We start from the raw sequence: 23,218 nt of genomic DNA on the forward strand, positions 1-23,218 counted from the left end.
TTGTCCTTTATTTAAATATGATTAAAAAATATAATTATATAAGTTTCTTTCTTTGTAGAAAAAATATTAAAATGTATAAATCAAAATAACATATTTTATTAAAAAAAATATTTATAAAATAATGTAATAAAAAAATTTATAATTAATAATTACTTTTTAAATCTTATTTTATAACAATTTTAGAATTTTTGTTAGTAATTATTTTTGTAAAAATAATTTCAAAAGTGGTATTTTTAGATCATTTTCATAACTAAGCTGAAAAATAAATTGCGGACATAATTGTAATCTTGATATCACCTTCAAATCATTGCATAATAGAGACGATAGAAAAATAGAGGAATTTCCCTCTTCTTTCCCCTCTCTCCCTCAACATTGATAGCAGGGAGAGGAAGAGGATGACATCAAGTGGATTATACTGTGAAGTTTGTGTTGTTCACTTTAAGTGGATTAAAAGAGAAAGTGGGTGGATTTAGAGTAAAGTTTGTTAAAGTTTGTGAGTAACTTGATGGATATGATAGATTAAAAATTATATTTAAATCAAAGAAAAACAGGATTACCAAATTGTCCTTTATTTTAAAAATAATTAAAAATTATTATTATATAATTTTGATTTGTCGTAGAAAAAATATTAAAATGCATAAATCAAAATAACATATTTTATAAAAAAAATATTTATAAAATAATGAAATAAAAAAATTTATAATTGATAATTACTTTTTAAACCTTATTTTATATCAATTTTCAAATTTTCGTTATTATTTATTTTTGTAAAATTAATTTTGAAAGTCATATTTTTACATAATTTTCATAATTAAGCTAAAAAATAAATTCCGGACATAATTGTAATCTTGATATCACCCTCAAACCATGGTATAATAGAGATGATTGAAAAATAGAAGAATTTCCCTCTTCTTTCCCTCTTTCTCCCTTAATATTGATAGGAGTGAGAGGGAGATGATGAATTCAAGGGGATTAGAGTATGAAGCTTGGCTTGTTCACTTTAAGGGATTAAAGGTGAAAGTGAGTGGATTAAGAATATTGTTTGTTGAAGTTTGTGAGTGATTTGCTGAATTGGATAGATTAAACATTATATTTAGATCAAGAAAAAACAACATTATGAAATTGTGCTTTATGTTAAATATGATTAAAAATTATCATTATATAAGTTTGATTTGTTGTAAAAAAAATATTAATATGTATAAATGAAATTAACATATTTTATTTAAAAAATATTTATAAAATAATGTAATAAAAAATTTTATAATTAATAATTAGTATTTAAACCTTATTTTATAACAATTTCAAAATTTTTGTTATTAGTTATTTTTGTAAAAATAATTTCAAAGGCCATATTTTTACATCATTTTCATAATTGAGTTGAAAAATAAATTGTGTACTTAATTGTAATCATGATATCACCCTCAAACCATTACATAACATAGATGGTTGAAAAATAGAGGAATTTCCCTCTTCCTTCCCCTCTCCCCCTCAACGTTTATTGGAGGGAGAGGGTGAGGATGAATTCAAGTGGATTAGAGTGTGAAACTTGTCTTGTTAAGTTTAAGGGGATCAAAGGTGAAAGTGAGTTGACTTAGAGTAAAGTTAGGTTAAGTTTGTGAGTGATTTTATGGATCTTATAGATTAAAAATTATATTTAAATCAAGAAAAAACAAGATTAACAAATTGTGCTTTATTTTAAATATGATTAAAAAATATAATTATATAAGTTTCTTTCTTTGTAGAAAAAATATTAACATGTATAAATCAAAATAACATATTTTATTAAAAAAATATTTATAAAATAATGTAATTAAAAAATTTATAATAAATAATTACTTTTTAAACCTTATTTATAACAATTTTCAAATTTTCGTTATTAATTATTTTTGTAAAAATAATTTCAAAAGCCATATTTTTAGATCATTTTCATAATTAAGCTGAAAAATAAATTGCGGACATAATTGTAATCTTGATATCACCCTCAAACCATTGCATAATTGTCCATATTTTTTCTCATATATAATCTAGTGTTATTGTTGTAGTTAAAACTGTTTTAGGCTTTGTCTTTGGCACAATTGGAGTAGTATCCACTGGCTGTTAGTTAGAAATTTTCCATTAATTATCCATTGGTTGTGTGCATTAATTATTTCTTCTTAAACATGGATTAGACTTTTGATTTTCAGGGATGGTCAAAGTAAAGATTTTTTATTCTTAGTAATCATAGATAATTTTAAGCATAACTTATAAAGTAACTTTTATAAAAGTACATATTCTGATCATACATGTTAATGATGAGTGGTTTTCTCTTGGAGCTGCTGTTAGCAGGCGTTATGCACTTCTCAGAATGATACCTTTATTTTCATATGCTTCATTAATTAATAGCCTAACTTGCTAATAATAAGGATAAGTTGTTTTAATAAGGAATGCCATTTTCGAGTTGGAAGAAGCTGTCATTACAATAGGAAATGAATGCATCAAACATCTTGAGTTATGTGGAAACCAGTAAAGGCATTTTGATGGATTGGGATTAATGCATGCACCCAAACTAAAACTAAAACTAAATTATTTTTACATTTAGCTCATGCTACTACTAGATGTCTTTCTCGAATTTATTCCTTGCTTACATTGATCACTACTCCACTATCATTCACTTTGATTTTGATTCATCTTTAGTTTCCTATTTAATTTTTCGCTTCCCATTCAACACTATTGTTGTTGTGGTTATAGCTATTGTGTAATACATATCTTTAAGTGTAGTGAAGTAAGGTTGAAGCAAAGAATCACTTAGAATAAAATTGATGACTGCACAATTATATATAAGGCTACTTTTAATGTTTGGACTTGGTTGACTGTCTAGTTACGTAGTTAGCATTGAATTTGAATCAACAGGTGCTAAATAAATGTATCATTAAGTTCCTGTTTGAATTTTCAATAGTTGTGTGACATTAAACACAATACAGTTTTACCTTTGAAACCTTTCATATACTTAAATCTTTAAAACCTTTCATATTATTTTTTTCTATTAGTATTATTATTAATATTTGTGAACTCAAGGTATGACAATGTCCAGCAATTTGTGAACTACATTTTTGATCATGAAAGCATGTAATTAGTGTTGGGATAAATTTATATATGTTTTAACCCTATGCTCATTTTATTACTATATATAATATATAATTGTTTTCAATATTGTCCAATATTTAGCTTGAAGAGAATATTTTCTATTGTCAATTATTTTATGTGTTTAGAACTGTCCTTTGAAAGAAATAACATTGATTGAAGATTGAAGCTTTATATATCTATGATCTACGGTAAAAGTTGTAATTGTTGTTGATACACTATGATTAATTTCTAGAATCATAAGTTAATCAATTTCTTTCAATATTCAAGGGGAAATGCTCCTATAGTTGCAGATTTTCAATCCGTTGTTGTTGACATTTTGTGTGCTTATTGTTCTTTTTCATTAAGGAACTAAATTACTATTATCCTTTCTCTCTATAGTTTAACACTAGCAACCTATTGTTGTTATTCAAGGTAGGAGGTTGAAGAATATTATTGTTTTTGTACTTATTTTCGGGCACAGAAAGTTTTTTTTACCTATGTTGGTATGTTGGTTGTCATATTGTTGATGAAGTTTGGACACCTATTATTTCCTGTTATGTGGTTCATTGGGTTCTTAAGTGCTGTAATTTTTTGATGATATAAGTCTTCATTCTTTTTTTTTCTTCTCCTACTTTGTTTAACCCAACTTTGTTTCTATTATGCAGAGTGTTTTTCTGCTTCTTATTTGGTGAACATTTTATTCAAGGTTACTTATTTTATAATGCAACTTTGTTTAATCTAACTTCAATTTTTGATAAAAATAGTTTCATATGTTTGATATTAGGTGGACTGTGTCTAGATGAAGAAGATCTAAAAGTAAGATTTTCGTTTTAGAACTTCAATATCATTTGAAATGCACATGGATTCTCATACTAAAATACATTATATTTGATTTTCTATCTTTCCTCTGGTTCGTGAGGTTTGAAGCTGTTCGTGCTTATTGTGAAGTAGTTTGTAAGGTTTGATTCTTTTAAGGATTTTATTACTAGACTTTATTAATAGAGTATGTTTGGTCAATATTGTATATTGTTCCTGCAGAGAACAAATAAGATAGGTTAGGCACAAGCGTCACCTTACCACGTAGTCCGCTATCTCCTTAGATGGCCTCTTCCCAGTCGATACATGTCGGCTTGAACCCAGGGGGGGTTACCTGCAGAAGAGTCTCCGAAGCTCAAGTAAGTCAAAGCTCTCAGAGAGTCAAATCAGTGATTAATGAATGCGTACCTTTAAATGATCGGGTCCACGTGTATTTATAGAGCATTAATGACGTTTGACCATTTCATAGGCTGGGCCTTGACTTGGGCCCTAGTTTGGGCCATGAGTGGGCCTGGGCCCTAACCCAGGCCCTTGAGACCGATTGAACGCGGGGGCTTCGATTTTCGCTAAGTTATTGGAGTAGTCGGCCTGGGCCCTAACCTTACCAGATATGCTCGAGTGGTCGGTCTAGACCGACTACTTGCCTAGATGGCTTATGTTGGTGATATGAGGTGCAGGTTGTCCTCTTAGATATTTAGTTTAGGTTAAAACCGGTACAAGTTTTGATGTGCACATTGTTTACTTGGTCGAGTTCGGCTAGGTACGATACATATATCATTCATTTATGCCTTAAAGTTTCTTTATCTGATTTTTAGTTAATGGTTGTATTGACACAATTTTTATACTTAACGTCTAAATCTAAAGTTTACATTTATATTATTAAATAATATTCATGTTAGTGTAATTTTACGATCTATATTTTAAAAGATAAAATAACATGGTTATTCTTAAAATAATATAAATAATTATATAAAATAATGTTACTTTACATAATATTCTAATACATATGCTTATAATGAAACTTTATTTAATGATAAAATTTTAAACCTAAATAAATAAAAAATTCAATTTAATAATGACTTGTGTTGTACGTGTACAAATTAGAAATGATTTATACAATCAATAATTATACGATTTGCTTATAAAAAATTTTCAATATTGACCAGTTAATTCCATTCATTATTTTTATTTATACAATTCATTATTTTTATAATGCACGATATTCCTACCTTTTATTTAGACAATAATTCTGTATACACATTTTATTTTAATTTTGTATATAACTCAAAAGTTTTATTATAATTTTTGACTATTGTTATTATTAATATGATTAGTGTACCACACCTAGCCAAACTCGACCAAATAAGTAAACAATATGTATATCAAGGTAGCCAAGTATCCAGCCTAGGCCGAGTTAGCCTAATTTGTACCGGTTTTAACCTAAACTAAACATCTAAAGGGATAACCTGCACCTCATATCACCAAAATAAGCCATCAAGGCAAGTAGCCGGCCTAGACCGACTACTCCAGCATATCCGGTAAGATTAGAGCCTAGGCCGACCACTTCAATAAACTCAGTATGATGGAAGCCCCCGCGTTCAATAAACCTTAAGGGCCTGGGTTAGGGCCCAGGCCCACTCACAGCCCAAGCTAGAGCCCAAGTCAAGGCCCAGCCCATGGGATGATGAGACATCATTAATGCTCTATAAATACACGTGGACCCCAGCAATTAAAGGTACGCATTCATTAATCACTGATTATTGCTATAAACTTTAATAATACAACAAAATTGTTTTAATATTGCTATTATAAATATTGAGAGTAATACTACTATTATTTAAATTATTATTATGATTATTGTTATTATTTTGTACGGGATCCATAACACACGATGTGCCTACATCTTATTTTAGCTATAATCAGTGTATATGCATTTTATGTTATTCTAAACCCTTTATATATATATATATATATATATATATATATATATATATATATATATATATATATGTGTGTGTGTGTGTGTGTGTGTGTGTGTGTGTGTAGTGATTAATATTGGTTCCATATGCCTAATCAATTTTAAATATTGATTTAAGTTTTTATATCTTTGCTTCTGTTAGCAGATTTTAACACCATCAACTCCATTTTGTATTTTTATTTTGTACATGATCCATAATGCACAATATACCAACATTTTATTTTGACAATAATCTGTGTACATGCATTTTATTTTAATGCAATACATAATTCCAAAGTTTAATTATAGGGTTTCTAATAATTCATAAAGTAGATAATTCATAAAGTAGATTTTCTATTTTAATAATTCAATTATTGCCAAATCAATAAATATATTTTTTGTGGTTGTTGAAGATCTTTTTTTCTATTTTCTTCTACATTAATTCAAAGTGAAATAAAATGAAATAACAGTGTTATTATTCTTTGTTTGAATATTCATAATTTTTCTTTTCTTTTTCCAATATAAACAGAATTCTATTGGATATCTATAGAATAATACTAAATATTTTCATTAGATCAGTTTACTTAATTCCTGAGTTGATTAAGAAGTCTGTTGATTTGAAATCACAGGATGGGTAGATGTAACAGATGAGGAATTTATTTCTAAATTATGTTACTCTATTTCTTTTTTTTTTCGTCTCTAATAATTGAATTTATTGAGGAATTGCCAATTTTGAATTGTATCTTTCAAGTAGGATTTTTTATCTTCTTTTTTCTCTCAAAAATGGAAATTTAGGGAAGTGCTTTATAAACATATGTATAAAAAGAACGAACATATTTCATTTAGTTTCTATATGCCCACTATCACTAGTTATTTCGGTTTTTTACTATCGGTTTTAATTATAACCTCGTCTCTATTTATTGGTCTTAGTAAAATACGACTTATTTGATTTGTAATTTTGAGAGGAATAGTAAATTTTGGTATAAGACATTCTAGAATTCCTTACTATATCAATTTACAATTCTCGATCGTTGAGATTTATGATCAATACAGATTTATGTTTAAGGCTAGATATTACCTTTCTTTTTACTTTTCGAACAAATAAAAACGATTGAAGTTTTTCTATTTGGAATCGTGTTAGGTTTAATTCCTATTACTTTGGCTGGATTATTTGTAACCCAAATAAAAATTTTAATATTATTTTCTTCAATATTTGGTATTTTTTTTATTTGTGTGATTTTTTTGTTTGTGTTTATTTTTATTTATTTATTTATCTATTTATTTCTTCTTTTTTATTTTTTTATTTATTTTTTATTTTTTTTGAAAAATCTTATATTTTAAACATTACAGTAATTTTGCACACTTAATTAAAGGGAATCGTCTTTGGACGGACGTTGTGGGGTGCTAATACCTTCCCCACACGTAATCGACTCCCGAACCCAAACTTTGTTTCGAAGACTATTTCTTTTCAAGGTTTTTCTATAGTTTTCCTTAATAAACTATGGTGACGACTCCTCTATTATTTTAAAATAAATTTTTTCGTCGTTCCGCCATGACCCTAGTTCCGACAATACCGACTGGTAACCTTGACGCATAAACTCGACTTGTAAACCCTACACATAATCTTCAACCGTCAACTAAGCCCAAAAAATCGCCTAGTGAACTAGATTCGTCAACATGATCGACAAACTTGACTTATAATGCATGACTCATAATTTGGACACCGTAAACTTTTCCCGTATAACAAACCAATAAACTCACACCTAAACTCGACCCATAAAGTTGGCCCAAAAATTCAAGTTGAAAACTCGAACCCTAAGCCTATGCAATAAACTCGACCCTAACATTTACACGTAAAGACAGCCTGAACATTCGATCTGGAATCACGACTCGTAATTTAATCCAACAAACTCGCCCCTAAACTCACTTATAAACACAACTATTATAATTTGTTCCTGCAGAGAACAAATAAGATATGTCAGACACAAACGTTACCTTACTCCAGTCCGCAATCTCCTTAGTAGGCTTCCTCCCGGCCGATACATGTCGCTTGTGGATATCTCAGTGTGAATTGGTTTGAACCCGAGGGGGGTTACCTGTAGAAGAGACTCTGAAGCTCAAGTCAGCAAAATTTCTTAGAAAGTCAAATCTCGTGATTAGGGGAGTAATGAATGCGTACCTTTAATTCGTGGGGTCCATGCATATTTATAGATTATTAATTATGTCTGGCCACGTAATGGGCTAGGCACCTATTTGGGTAGTAAGTGGACTTGGGCCTTAACCTAGGTCCCTTAGTTTGATCATTGTGGGCCCTATGGGTCTTACCATTAATGTTCTGAATTTGCCAAGTTCTTGCTTAGTTTCCTAGAGTTACCGGCCTAGACCGGTTACTCTCTAGCGGCTTAGGCTGCTGTTACTCTTTTAGTGTGTTCGGTCGCCGTTGCTCTTTTAGCGGCTTAGGTCGGTTACTTTGATTCACTTCAGCGTATGTATGGTGATTGTTATTATTTACGTCCTTGATAGTTACATAGCTTATTCTGTAGTGACGCATTTAAGAAGTGGTTGACCACATCCTCGTTTGTACAGGTCATCGCCTATCATCGTGTACCTGGCGGCTTTAGCTATCCAACTCCAATCTGCGTTAGGTGGGGGGTTACCGGTTTGGAGGTATTGGATGTAGGGAGTTTGTGTGTGTGATGGAAGGAACGAATATCGTTTGCTACAATAATGATCGGTGACGGCTTTTTAGCTTGGTGCTGGCTAGTTTGGATAATATGTTGGCTCTAACGTTTTCGGATCTGGGGATGTGTTGGATGCAGACATGTTCGAAGACAGACTGGACGACTTTTTGGACCAGGTGATAGTACTATAGGAGGGTAGGGTCTTTGATCTGGAACTCATCATTTAGATGGCCCACGGTAAGCTTGGAATCGATTTTGCACGTCAGTGATTTCACACTAACTTTGCGGGCGAGGGATAAACCGGTGAGGATGGCTTCGTATTCGGCTTGGTTGTTAGACATCTTGAAGGTGTAGTGGAAGGATTTTTCGATGAGGATATCACTGAGGCCTTCTAGCACGATGTCGGCACCTGCCCCTTTTGGGTTAACCATCAACATAAAGTGTCCATTGGTCCTCTTCAGGGGTTCGTTGGAGATCGTTGACAAAGTCTAGGAGGTATTGAGCTTTGATGGGGCCGTGAGGTTCGTAGTGGATGTTGAATTCGGATAACTCAACGACCCAAGACGACATCCGCCTTGCAAGGTCTGGTTTCTGCAATATCTTCTAGATAGGGTAGTTGGTTTTGACGATAATTTTATGATTTTGGAAATAGGGGCGTAGACGTCAAGCTGTGTGTACCAGGGATTGGGCTAATTTTTCCACCATCTCGTACCTGGTTTTGGGATCTTGCAGGGTTCTACTGACAAAGTAAATAGGGTGTTGGGTGACGCCGACATCTTGAACCAGCGCGACGCTTACGTTGTGATCTGTGGCGTTGATGTAGACTAGTAGGGGTTGATGAGTGTCCAGCTTATGGAGGATTGGTGGTGAGGTGAGGGTGGTTTTTAGCTTCTGAAAGACTTGTTCAAAATCGTCATTCCAAAGTAAGGGTGGGTTTTTGAGCAGCTGAATGATGGGTTGGGTTTGTTCGACTAGCTTGGGAAGGAAGCGGGAGATGGCGGTTAGTCGGCCTATGTGGCGTTGTACTTCTTTGATACTGCTGGGACATCGCATTTCAATGATTGCATTGCACTTTTCGGGGTTAGCCTCTATACCGCGTTGGGTAAGCATGAATCTGAGGAATTTACCGCGGTCGACGCCGAAAACGCATTTTTCAGGGTTGAGGTGGAGGTTGTACTGTCTTAGGACTTGAGTGTGTTGGTGATGCCTTGGGGATTTGACAACCATGTCGTCGACGTATACTTCGACACATTTGCCCATTAAATGGTTGAAGACTTTGTCCATCAGTCGTTGGTAGGTTGCCCCTACGTTTTTTAGACCGAATGGCATGACCTTGTAGAAGTAGTTGGCATCGTTTGAAATGAAAGCGATTTTGTTCATGTCGGATGTGGCCATGGGAATTTGGTTATAACCGGAGTATGCATCAAGAAAACTGAGAACCTTGTTACCGACTGGACTGTCGACAAGTCGGTAAATATTGGGTAAGGGGTAGGCATCCCTAGGACAGGCTTTGTTAAGATCCGTGTAATCAACACACATCCACCACTTGCCATTGGCTTTCTTGACCAGAACCACATTGGAGAGCCAAGTGGTGTAGTGGGCTTCTTCGATAAACCCTGCGTTGAGCAACTTGTCGGCCTCGGCCTTGGCCGCTAATCGTCGTTGTTCGCCAAACTTGCGTTTTTTGTGGGAGACATACCGGGCCTCCGGGTAAGTCAACAGCTAACCAAGCAAAGAGGTCCGTGTTGTTGATAAGGGTGGGTGTGAGGATGTCGCGCTGTTCAGGTTGTAATCCAGTGCCTAGTTTAATGGCGCGACCATTAGGGAGCTCCAGGGGGATGGTTTCTTTGACTGGTTCGAGGCGAGCATCTTGACCCACTCTGGGTCTAGATCATCACCAGATAAGGCTATTTTACAGTTGAGTGGTCGTTCAATATGATTGGTTTGAAGGATGGGAAGTTTTGGGCGTAGGCTGGCCATGTAGAATTTGCGTGCGAGGCGTTGGTCTTCATGAATGGTGAGGATGTCGTCGGATGGCGATGGGTATTTCATGGCCAGATGAGGGGTGGAGACGACAGCGCCAAGAGTGTTGAGTGAAGGTCGGCCGAGGAGGACATTATAAGATGTGGGCGCGTCGACAACAAGGAATCAGATAGGAATTGTCTTGGTTTGGGCGCCATTGCGAAAAATTGTATAGAGGTCAATGTAACTGCGGGTGGAAACCTTTTCCCCGGAGAATCCATATATCGGCTCATCTATGGGACCATGGCGATAATGGGGAGTTGGAGTTTCTGGTATGTTGCCCAATAGAGGATGTCGACGGAACTACCTTGGTCAATGAGGAATTTCTTGACGACATTTTTTTCTATCTCGACGGTAATGACCATAGGGTCATATTGCTATTGATCAAGGCCGTGAAAATCGTCATCCATGAAGGTTATGGGGGGCATGCAACGTCTGTGATAAGAATGAGTGTTGTGGTTGATGGATTGGATATGGCAGAGGTGTCTCTTCCTGGCGGATTATGTGGATCCGCCACTAGCAAAACCACCAGAGATGGTGTTAATAGTACAGTGTAGGGGAGGGTCGGTAGGGGTGACGTCGGTGTGAGCCGGTTGGGGGTCATGATTTGCAGGTTGGCTTGGGCGTTTATTGTGGCGAGAGTCGCGGGGAGGGCATCAGTGGTCAGAACGAGGAGGGTGATTGGATCGGGCAGGGTGGTCGTCTCTATGGACAAAACGGTGGAAATGGCCAACACGAACCAATTCTTCAATTTTATACTAGAGTGCTTTACACTCCTCTGTGGTGTGGCCGTGGTTTCGGTGGTAACGGTAGTATTTAGTCATGTCTGCGTTGGGAGGGGTGGTCGTCTTGCGTGGTGGTGGAATGAGGTCGGCCTGTAAGGCCTCGTCAAGGAGACGGGATCTAGGGACATTTAGGGGGGCGTATCTGGTGAAGCAGGGTTCTCGAGGTCTCGGGTCACGTCGAGAAGGTTGTGGAAGGGGGGTTGTTGTAGAGGGTGTGTAGTCATTGTAGAATTTTGTCTGGAGAGTTTGCATTTCCTCCAGGCGGACGTAATCGGTGGTGTGTAGTTTCAACTCATGCATGGAGGTGGGTGGGTGAAGGTAAACGTTGTTGGCGAAAGGGTCAGGTTTAACAGTGAGGGCCATGCACTGAAGTATCATCTCTTGGTTTAGGTGTGGTGTGCGAAGGGCAGCCTTACTGAATCGGTCAATGAAAGGTTCCTGCAGTGCAGGGAGGGGAATGTTAGTAATGAAATTGGTAAAAGGATGACGGCGCCTAGCTTGTGCAGATGGTAGCAGGTGAGGAGGGATGAGATGGTGAATGAGGGTGGGAAAAGTGGAAGTGAAGTTGTGAGGGGGGATATGGGTGGTAGGGAGGGTGTGAGGGTTGTTATAGGTTGGGATATGAGTATGTATAGAGTGGTGGGCATGTTGTAGGGTGGGATTGATATCGCTGTCGTTAGGCGATCAAATTACCACTACTTTAGCAACTTCAGTATTGCCAGTTAGTAGTGAACAAAATAGTTAGGGTTAAGATAACCCTGAGTCGTCTCACAACGAATACGAAATTGATCTCAAATATTTGATTCTTAAAAATGCAATTAAAACTAGCAATTATAAAAATAAGGAGTTTTGATATGCAAAGAAAATGACACGGAAGATTGTAAACACAGTAATAGTAAATAGGTCAATTCCACTGCTTTTTCTAAATCAGATTCTTCATTGGTTATCTAGAGATTATTGTTAAATTAATTATTGTTGTTGATTTACAAATAAATCAATGTAAAGACTCAATTCATTTGTTGGCATCCTCACTTTTAATCAAAGTACAGTCTCAATTAAAAGTGAGAATTGTTAGATTGTCCATAGTAAATTTAATCAAAGTACAGTCTCAATTAATTTTACTATGCCTAATCATGTCTATTCCTTTGTTTCTTTACCAAATAGAAAACTTAATTAATCAAAGTAAAGTCTTGACTAATTTTAGTTAAAGTAATTACCTCTAATTAAATTAAAGTCTCAATTATTGGCAAAAACTTATTTAATCAAATGAAAGTTTCTAAACAAAATCAAAGTAAAGTCTCAATTTAATTTAAAAACCTTTTAACTCATATGATTATCATGCATGTAGATTTAAAATCATTATTTTCTATTCGATTAAGAAGCAAAGGACATAGATAAACAAAAACCACAACAATAATCAAAATAACAAAACATATAAATTCATCTAACCTCAAAATCCATTTAAGAAATTACAGTGGAATCAACCCTTAAAGCTTAGCCCTCCATGGCTTTGATGGAATACATGATAATATGATGAAAAGAAAATAAAAGAAAGAATGAGAGATGTGGTGGAGACGGTATCTGCCAAAACTAGAGAGTTCTAAGTGTCTAAGCTGTAAGTTGTCAATCGTCAGTCCCTTCTGCTCCCTTAAGTCTCTTTATATAGGCTTCAACTGGACTTTGGGCTTTATCTGTCAGTTGCTAAAATCTTTTATTTTTATTTAATTAATTAGCAACTTAATTCCTGTCCAATTTCCAATTCTGCCCTTCTCATTTAACCATATTTGCAGTTTTGACCAGAGTTGACTGCTGACTTTGACCAGTTGACCAGAGTTGACCAGAGTTGACCAGTTTTGACCATTTCAGTGTCCATTGAGAGATTGCCACGTGTCAGTGCAGACTCTCTCTCCAAAATTAGGGTTTCTCTCACACTTTGGCTGCGAAGGTGCTGTGACGGCTGCTGCCGACGGCGCGGCGGTCGGATTTCCGGCGTGGTGGCCGTGACTGGTTCGCTTCTCTTCTCCGCTGTTACAGATTCATGAAGGCTGCCATGGCTGGAACGCTGCAGGTGTTGGTGTGAATAGATGGCACAGAGAGGAAGGAAGAAGCTACGGTGGCGTGCTGCTTCTGCAATGGCTGGTGGACGGTGGCTGCGTAGAACTGGCTCGTAGGTGCAAATCTGCTGGTGGTGGTGCGCGGAGACGCTGCTGTGACGACGTGAGGAAGTGGTGCTCGTCGCGGTGCTGCACGTTAAGTGTGGTGATCAGAGGCACGCTCTGCGCGAGAAGATGGAGGTGTGGTGGTTCTCGCGCTCGCGGAGAAGATGAACTCGCGGTGGTTTCCGGCTTGGCGATGAGGATGCGCTGCGGAGAAGGCGATTGCATGGAAGAAGACGAACTCGCGCAGGTCGCGCTGGCGCGAAAATGGTGGTTGCAGGTCTGCGCGGCGCGACGTGATGGCCGGAAGAGGTGGAGGAGTAAGCTGGGAATGGAGTGCGACACGGTGGTGTTGCGGAGGCGCTGTGGCGTGGTGCAGATTCCGGCGAGGACAGGTGCGTTGGAGATGGAGGTTGAAGATGGTTGCTGCCGTGGTTGCTGGTGCGTCGCCGGTGAGGTGAGGAGGTGCAGCGGCGACTGCCATGGTGGTGGAAGGAGAAAAGAAAATTAGGGTTAGGGTTTCATGAGTGAGATGGAGGAGATGATGACGTGGCAAGATCTGATTGGTTAATTTGGTGAGGGTAGGATTATGACACGTGGCAGCTTATGGTTGGCTAATTTTAAAAGGTGAGGATTGCCACATGGCATGATCTGGTTGAGTGGAGTTTAAGTGGTAGGAGGGATGCAACTTAGTGAAAACTGGGGGTGCAGAACAGGTTTTTATGGTCCACTTGAGGGAGGAGTGTGTAAATAAAATCTGGGGGTGCATTTAGCTCCTGATTTATTCTTTTTCCAGAATTTCTTGATTTTGGACTTATTTTGTAACTTTGAATATTTCAAAATCACACTATTAATTGACCAAAAATAAATTCCAGCTGCATTAACAAACGTTAGAATATCCAATAATATTTTATGCAACTAAAATCAATTTTTATGCCACTTTTACCAAACTTACTCAATAAATCCAATAATCACAAATCCTAATTAAATCAATCTTTAAGCACAGAAAAGTCAATTAAATCCCCAAATTTAAATATTAAATGAGGGCAAAAATTTGAACTCATCACACACCCACACTTATCCTTTTACACTCCTGGGCAAAATTGAATAATTTCAAAACTTTTTTTCTGAGGTCTTTTATTCCATATTTTTAGTGGATTAAAGAAATGAATACCAATGGAAACAGATCAAACTTCTAGAAATCATGTTGTCATGCACAAACAAATGGATAAAATTCTGTTTTTTAATCTTTTGAGTTTACAAGATAATCAAATATGAAAGAGAAACACTCAAGTTAAATATATATTTTCTCACCAAGATTCGCTCAAGTGTTTTGGCTTGTGTTTTCACTCAAAATACCCATGCAAGTAAACACTCTCAATGCTTAGCAAGACTCTAATATTCACAGCTTTCAGAAAACATGCATTCAAAAATCATGAGGACTTTTCACAGGTTATAATGAGGCCAAGGCAAAGGTAGGAAAAAATAGGAATGAGCACATGGTAGTTCATCCTTACAATAAAGCTCAAAACTCACAAGGTCAAAAAACTCTTTCACAAAAGATTTATTCCAGAAACTCTCAAATCAACTCAATCAGTAAATCACAGACAACAATCCACTCATAGCACATGACTTTTATTTTCCCAGAATTATGACCGTTCCAATTAGTAAATCAAATCCAAAAATCCAATGTCAATATGTTTTATTGAAAACAGAAACTTTTTTTTTTAAATAAAAACAAGCAGAAAACAAAATTAGAAAAGGAAAAACAAAACAAATAGAAAACGAAAACAGAAAAGGGGGAAAATCTCCCCACACCCCCACACTTTATCCATGCATTGTCCTCAATGTATTCAATATGTATAAAATGCAAAGAAAAAGTATGAAGTGTACTTACCTCCTCAAGGTGGAAGGTATGAGGGAGAAGTCAAGTTCATCCCATCCATCGTCTTGTTCAGCATATCTTGATTTTCATTGAATATCCGAAGACGATGCCCATTAACTTTAAAAGTTCTTGCTGAAGATTCTTCCTTGATCTCCACTGCTCCATAAGGGAAGACTTCTGTAACAATGTATGGTCCTTCCCAAGTAGAACGCAACTTACCACTCATGTGACCAAGCTTGGATTTGTATAGTAACACCTTCTGGCCTACCTTGAAATCCTTTCTAGCCACAAGCTTTTGGTCATGGAACTTCTTGGTTTTCTCTTTGTAGAACTTTGAATTTTCATAGGCTGCTAGCCTAATCTCCTCTAGTTCTTGCAACTGAAGCTTTCGCTCATTTCCTGCTTCTTCCAAATCCAAGTTGCATGCTTTCACGGCCCAATAGGCTCGATGTTCAATCTCCACAGGTAGATGACAAGCCTTTCCAAAAACCACCCTGAAAGGTGACATACCTATAGGTGTTTTGTAGGCTGTCCTGTGTGCCCAAAGTGCTTCATCCAATCTTGTGGCCCAATCCTTTCGACTAGGCTTCACTACTTTCTCTAGTATCTTTTTAATCTCTCTGTTAGAGATCTCTGCTTGTCCATTGGTTTGGGGGTGATATGGTGTAGCAATGCGATGTGTCACCCCATACTTCTTCAACATGTTCTCAAGTAGCCTATTACAGAAATGAGTCCCCTGGTCACTAATGATGGCTCGTGGTATCCCAAATCTGCAGAAAATGTTAGACCTGACAAAACTCATAACAACTCGAGAATCATTAGTCCTTGTAGCTATGACTTCCACCCATTTGGAGACATAGTCTACTGCAAGCAAAATATAAGAAAACCCAAAAGAAGGAGGAAAAGGACCCATAAAATCAATACCCCAAATATCAAATACCTCACAATACAGCATGGGTTGTTGAGGCATTTCATCCCTTCTTGTAATGGATCTGGCTGCCCTTTGGCACTGCTCACAATTTTCATATACCCTCTGTGCATCTTTAAAAATAGTAGGCCAATATAATCCACAATCCAACACCTTCCTACCTGTTCTTTGTGTGCCATATTGTCCACCAAAAGGAGATGAATGACAGAACTCAAGCACATGAGGTATCTCGATATCTGGAACACACCTCCTTATGACTTGGTCACTACCAATGCGCCATAAAATTGGGTCTTCCCAGATATAGTACTTTGCCTCACTTTTTAGCTTGATTCTTTCATATTTGGAGAAGGAAGGAGGAATAGCAGAAACAACCAAATAATTAACAATGTCAGCAAACCAAGGTTCAGGAAACATACCTTTCACAGCAGTCAATGCTAGGAGGACTTCATCAGGAAAGTCATCCTTAATAGGAATGTTATCTTCTCCATTTTCAATCCTGCTAAGATGATCGGCTACTAAGTTATGTGCTCCACTTCTGTCTAGAATCTCAATGTCAAACTCTTGGAGCAGTAGCATCCATCTGATCAACCTTGGTTTCGAATCTGCTTTCTTCAGAAGGAATTTTAATGCTGCATGATCAGTATAAACAATTACCTTGGAACCAAGTATATACGGTCTGAATTTGTCCAAGGCAAATACAACAGCCAATAATTCCTTCTCAGTCGTGGTGTAGTTAGCCTGCGCTGTGTCCAACGTTCTGGAAGCATAATATATCACATGTGATATCAAATGAACTTAACCCTAATATCGACTCATACTATCGTCCCACAAATTTGACCATAAACTCGAACGGAAAACAAGACCCATAAAATTGACCCAAAAATTTGATCATATAATATACAACCCTTAATCACAACGCGTGAACTCGACCCGTAAACTTCACCTACAAACTCTGTTCGTAAACTCAACCAGCAAATTCGACCTATAAAACATGAGTGGTAAACATAACCTGTAAACTTGATTCGTAAACCAAACCTATAAATTCGAATCCTAAACTCGCCATAAAAATATGACCCTTGAACCTGATGAAGGCGTGACCAACCATGACACCTCTATAGAAGCTCCCTCAAGAAGGATCACTAGAAGCATGACTAGAAGGGAGTCTTCTATTCCATCACCTTTATCTTTGTTTTGCATCACTTTAATTTGAATTCCCTAAGTTGGTTTCTAGTTGACTTATTTTGGTTTATTTGTTGACTTTGACCCAAAGTTGACCTTTGACCAATATTAGATTAACTTAAACCAACATGCTAATCTTTGTTTGTCTTGTTTTGAAGGTAATTAAGAGAAAGTAGAGCATGCTAGATGGCACATGGTGATTGGAGCACATGGATGATGTGGAAGAGAGAGGAAAGCAAAAAGCATAAAGTAAAAGCAAAAGTAGACATGTACCTTGTCTCCTTTTGCCTTTTTGGTTTATTCCTTAGAAGGCTACTTGGTCTCCTTCCTCTTTTTGCCTAGAATCCACATGGAAATGCATCCACCAACCACATTCCTTCACTTGGCCGAGAATCACTCTAGCATAGGTTTTTAGGGTTTGCTAGTTAGTCCTTTTCATGTTTAATTATTTGCTAACGGACCCCTATGAACTCCTATTTAAAGGGTGCTCCTTGTTATGTAAAAGTGTTGCTCATTTTGTTATAAACTTTGTGTATTCAACCACCATTGTTGTGAGCTCTCCTTCCTAGAAGTGAACTCACCTTTTCCTTATCTTGCTTGCAAGTGGCGGGACATCACTCATCTGTAGGGTTGGGTTAGCTTAGATCCCCTCTATGAGTGGCGTGCTTCACCCATTGTTCATCTTTTATGCTTTCCATTTTTATTGTTTCTTCTTTCACTTTACTCTTTAAGTGTTGTTATTTCCGTGTGTGTTGAGCTTGAATCTAACTCTCTACTTCCTTTCATGAGCTTGAGAAATGAACTTTCACATCTAGATAGCTTGCTATCTTAATACCCAGTGGGAATTTTCAAAAAGCTTTCTTAAACAACATCACCATATTCATAAACTCTAAAGGAAATTAAGATAATCCTTTATCGTTTGGTATCTAGAGCCTAGGTTATCTTGAATATGTTTTTTTTCTTGTGCTAACCTTTGTTTTGGTGGCTTGTTTGGCTTGGAGACCTCTAAGCCTTGTGGTGTTCAAGATGGTGTGCACATAATTTTTCCACTTCACTTGAGGTTAAAGTATCAAAAAACTCTTTCTCTTGATATATGTTGCTTGGTGAAGTGAAAACATGAAATTTTGGTTCTTATTTTTCCTTTGGCCGAGAGCTTGCTAAGTTTTTACCATGTCAAAATTTTTCTTCACATGTTGAAAGTCTTCTTAAAATGTTCCTAGCTACTTTTGAGTCTTTTGTCATATGCTTCTTTGAGTTTTCTTGTTCTTGTTTCTAAGTATTTGAGCTCTTGCATGAGATCTATGCCTTGTGTTGTTGTATGCTCCTTGAAATTGATTTTGACCTAATTTTTAAGGAACTAAGTGTTCAAGACACCCTAAAATATCCTTCTCATTATCTTAAGTACCTAGTTTTGAAAAGAAAAATTATTTTCATAACAAACAAACAGTTTGGCCGAGAGCTAATTTGTTGTTTAGTGAATCCATTTGGCCATTTTTACTAAGTGTTATGCTACCAAATTTTATACTAGGATTTTAGGTCATATTGGCAAATTAGTTCCATGCTTTAACTTGGTTATGATCTTTTGTTGGTGGATGCAAAATTTGAGGTATAATCTTGGCTTGTTCAAATGCTTTCCATGGAGTCTTTAAAAGTGCTTTTCATTGCTTTAGTCTTGTTCAAGTTTTGTCTTTAAAGCAAATTTCTTTAGAAGTTAAACTTTCTTTTTTTTGTGCTTTGCTTGCTTGTCTTTATGTAATCTTTGTTTTGTTTTAGTTGTTTTCATTTTCTTGTTTTCCTAGAGTGTTGTGGTTGAGCCACTTGTTTTGCTCTTAAAAGGTTTTCATCAATCTTAAGGTGCTTTCACTTGTTTGGAAGGTTTTTGAGTGCTAGCCTTGCTTGTGTGCTTTGGGAGTGTGATCAAAAACACTTGGGTGCTTGTGAAGACCACACTTGGTCTCGGGTTTGGCTTGTTTTATTGTCTAACATCTTTCTTGTCTCAGTTTTTGGTGAGTTTTGGTGTAGGAACATGAATATGGATCCAATCTTGGAGGTAGAAGAGGAGGAGGAATCGACTTCACCTTATTCCCCTCCCATGGTGACTCCTATGGCCCAAGAAAGTGAACAAATCACCCTTGCCAACATCCTACATGAGATGGAAGTTAGTAGAAGGGAAACTTTTGATCAATTGAAGGCGGATAGGGGACAAAGTGAGATCTTCCTTCAAGAGCACATCCAAAGACTTGAACTTAGAGAATATGAGAGGGGGAGGAGGAGATCTTCTTCCGAGGACTCTAGCCATGATTGAAGAAGAAGAAGGCACGACCATGATGGTGGGGGGAGGCGCAATCAACTCCCACAAAGACAACCTCCACCAATCAAGATTCCAAAGTTCAAGGGGGAGAATGATCCAAACCTCTACATTGAATGGGAGTAAAAAATGGACTAAATCTTTAATATTCATTTAGTTAGTGATCAAGAGCAAGTAGACTTAGTAGTTCTAGAATTTAAGGATTATGCCATGACGTGGTGGCATCAATTGTGTATGGACAATATTAACCAAGATCCACCCGCGACCTCTTGGATAGACATTAAAACTTTGATGCGCGCTAGATTTGTTCCTTCCTACTATAGGAGGGAGACTCTTTTAAAGCTCCAAAGGCTTCAACAAGGGTCCATGTGTGTGAATGAGTATTTTAAAATGATGGAGTCCATGCTTGTCAAAGTAGGACTCCAATTTGAAAGTGAAGGAGAAAAGGTAGCTAGATTTGTGAGTGGTCTTAGAAGAGCGGTTCAAGATGTAGTTGAGTTGTATGAGTACTCTACTCTTGACAAAATTTTAACTTGGCCTTAAAAGTTGAAAGTCAATTCAAAAAGAAACAAGAGGCCAAGAAGAGTACTCCTTACAATGACTACTACTCTAGGACTTGGAAGGGAAAAGAAAGAAAAGATGAAAGACCTTGTTCCAAAGAACACCCACCTAGGACCAATGCATCTAGAAACTCCCATGAAAGTGCAAACTCTTCTCAAGGTTCAAGAACTAGTTCCATAAAATGTTTTAAGTGTTTGGGATATGGTCACATTGCTTCAAATCTAATCTAATATAAAAATGAGAACCTAACAATCGGAAAGTTTTCAATATTTTATTATTTTTTCTAATAATTAATTCAAATTTTATTTACCACAATAAGAAATTCACTGACATGGCATTTCTATGGAGCTGTAACAAAATCAGTTTCAGTTCTCTCTCTTCGTCTCTTCATCTCATTCTCTCCAACTTTTCATGTTCTCTCTTACTTTTCATAAATGTTTTTCTTCTCAGATCTACTCTTTTTTTGTTTCCAACATTGATCGACTTTTTTTACCTCAGATATGGTTTTCGATGTATATTTTGTTCTCATATATTATTTTCGTTTTTTTACCATCTTCTCATCTCTATTTTTTTATTATGTAGGAGATGTGTCGGATCTATATTCTTGATCACCTTCATAAATAAGAAACAGGTAACAACTTCCTTAATATTTTCGTTCTTCAACCATATTCCCAGAACTAGTTTTTTTCTCTATCATGAATGTTTTTCTTCTCAGATCTACTTTTTTTTTGTTTCCGAGATTGGTTGGATCGACTTTTTTACCTCAGATTGTTTTCTATCATGAATATTTTTGTGATTTTTTTCTCTAAGATTGAACAACATGTACACAAATACGAAGAAGCTAACAACTTCTCATTTTCATTTTTTTATTCTTCTACCATTGTCTCAGATTTTCTTCTCAGATTTATTGTTGGATGTATTTTTTCTTCTCAGATATACTTTTCTGTGGAGATTTCTTCATTTGTCTAAGAAGCTTCGTGAGATTGTTATTTATTTCGTTCTTTTACCATCTTCGCATATCATCTTTTTTTTACTATGATTTTTGTGTTTGATCGATATTTGTGTCTGATATGTACTTTTTTTGGTGTTATTTTTTTATCAATGACATTTCACTATTTTTCAACCATCATGATATACGGGTTAGGCTGTCTTTTGCATACCTATACCTATTTAGTTCTCAATGACATGCATTAAATTTAAACCATGATGAGAAATAGATATACTTTTCTTTTGTTCTTTTTCAATTTTGTTCTTATCAAATAGATAATTACTATTATTTGTTGTATTTATCTATTGGATGATATTTTGTTCTCAGATGAATGAATATGTTTTACAAAATCAGTAATTTAAACACGCTTCAATATTCTAAGTACTCTTTTTTTAATGACTTTTCATTGTTCTCTGCATTTTTTATATATATTATTTTTTATAATTCTTTTCTTTGCAAGTACATGCAATTAATTTCAACCATCATGATGTACAACTCCCCTGACTTTTGGTAGAGTTATAACTATTTTCTTATATAATTCTTTGTTTATAATATTAAATGAGATTTTTTAGTTCCCAATGACGTGAATTAAATTTGAACCATCATGAGAAGTAGGTATGACTTTTGGAATACTTATCTTTATCGTTTTGTGTTTGTATTATATATACTACTGATGTTTATCAAATTTTCTACATTTGTCTACCTAATCTTTTTCTCTCTTAGCAGTCTTCTTATATTACAAATCATCTTCCGTAACCAATATTCTTCTGTTACGAATCATTTTGTAACACTATATATAATCAACATGGAACCAATGCAATCTCCACAATCCATACGTTCTGGTCAAGTTATTGCAGGATTTGTTACTATGTTCATCCAAGGCCAGGTGCTTATATTTTTTAATTACAGTTCCTTTTCTTACCATTCATATGCTTCTAATTATTTTTGAACTTTTTCTTTTACTAGTCATATGGACACGTTGATCATATGTTCCTAATACGTATTCAGAATGAGATCGGTTCATGGTGGACTGTTGTTGATGACGACCTTAATGTTCATCATCTTACAAACAACATGGATTTTCATAATTCAATGATTACCGAAGGTTGAGAATTTTTAAGATCCTTTTATGGTAGTAAGTCAGACAAACTATTTGTGTTATTGTATGTTTGAAATTGTTGTTTTAGAATCTACTTCGGTAGACGATCTGTAGACTCCCAAATGCAATCGAATTTCCTCAATAATATTGCCATCCGTCGTCTTTTGACTATGTCAAGTTTAATTCACTTTAAAGTTAAATTCACCCAATATTACTGTGAAGCCAGCTACTTCGTAAGATCTTTATCTTTTTTTTTATCTTTGTATCGATTCTTCAAAAACTTTGTTTCATTGTTAATAAGTGTTATTCTTTTCTTTCTTTACTCAGTGTTTGAGTAAAGACTTTGCGAATTATTATCGCAATAGTGGACTTTCAAGTATTGTGCTCCATGGACCGTTAGGAGAAGTGCAATGTAATTTGCTGATAACACCATCATCTGTCAAGATAGGAGCTGGGTAGAAGAATTTTTGTGTGCTTCATCATCTATCAATGGACTTCTGCTTTAATTTGTTCTTTGAAGTTGAAACTAAAAGACCTAGCACTCATGTCAAAGTCCTATATAATTTAGATATATTTTAGTGTATTTACTTTTCAAATCAAACTTATAATGTATTTACATATTTTAATATATGTACTTTATTAAAATGTATATATTAACATATTAATATATTTTGTGTTTTTTTTTTCATATAATTAGCATACAATAAATGATTTAAATTGTTAAGTTATTTAATTAATTTAATTTAATTTA

The 23,218-nt window shown here is 35.6% G+C and overlaps 1 long non-coding RNA gene across 1 annotated transcript; it reads left to right on the forward strand.

Annotated features, from left to right (window-relative positions):
- The first annotated feature begins 20,877 nt into the window (after positions 1 to 20,877).
- Positions 20,878 to 22,694, forward strand: LOC146888729 (uncharacterized). The gene is made up of 3 exons (XR_014994308.1): positions 20,878 to 21,011; positions 22,095 to 22,254; positions 22,335 to 22,694. It is a non-coding gene; the product is annotated as an uncharacterized LOC146888729 (long non-coding RNA).
- Positions 22,695 to 23,218: the final 524 nt, after the last annotated feature.

The sequence above is a fragment of the Vigna unguiculata genome, chromosome 1, assembly GCF_037176805.1.
Source record: "Vigna unguiculata cultivar grain cowpea cultivar isolate G323 ecotype 2 chromosome 1, ASM3717680v1, whole genome shotgun sequence".
Taxonomy (NCBI): Eukaryota; Viridiplantae; Streptophyta; class Magnoliopsida; order Fabales; family Fabaceae; genus Vigna; species Vigna unguiculata.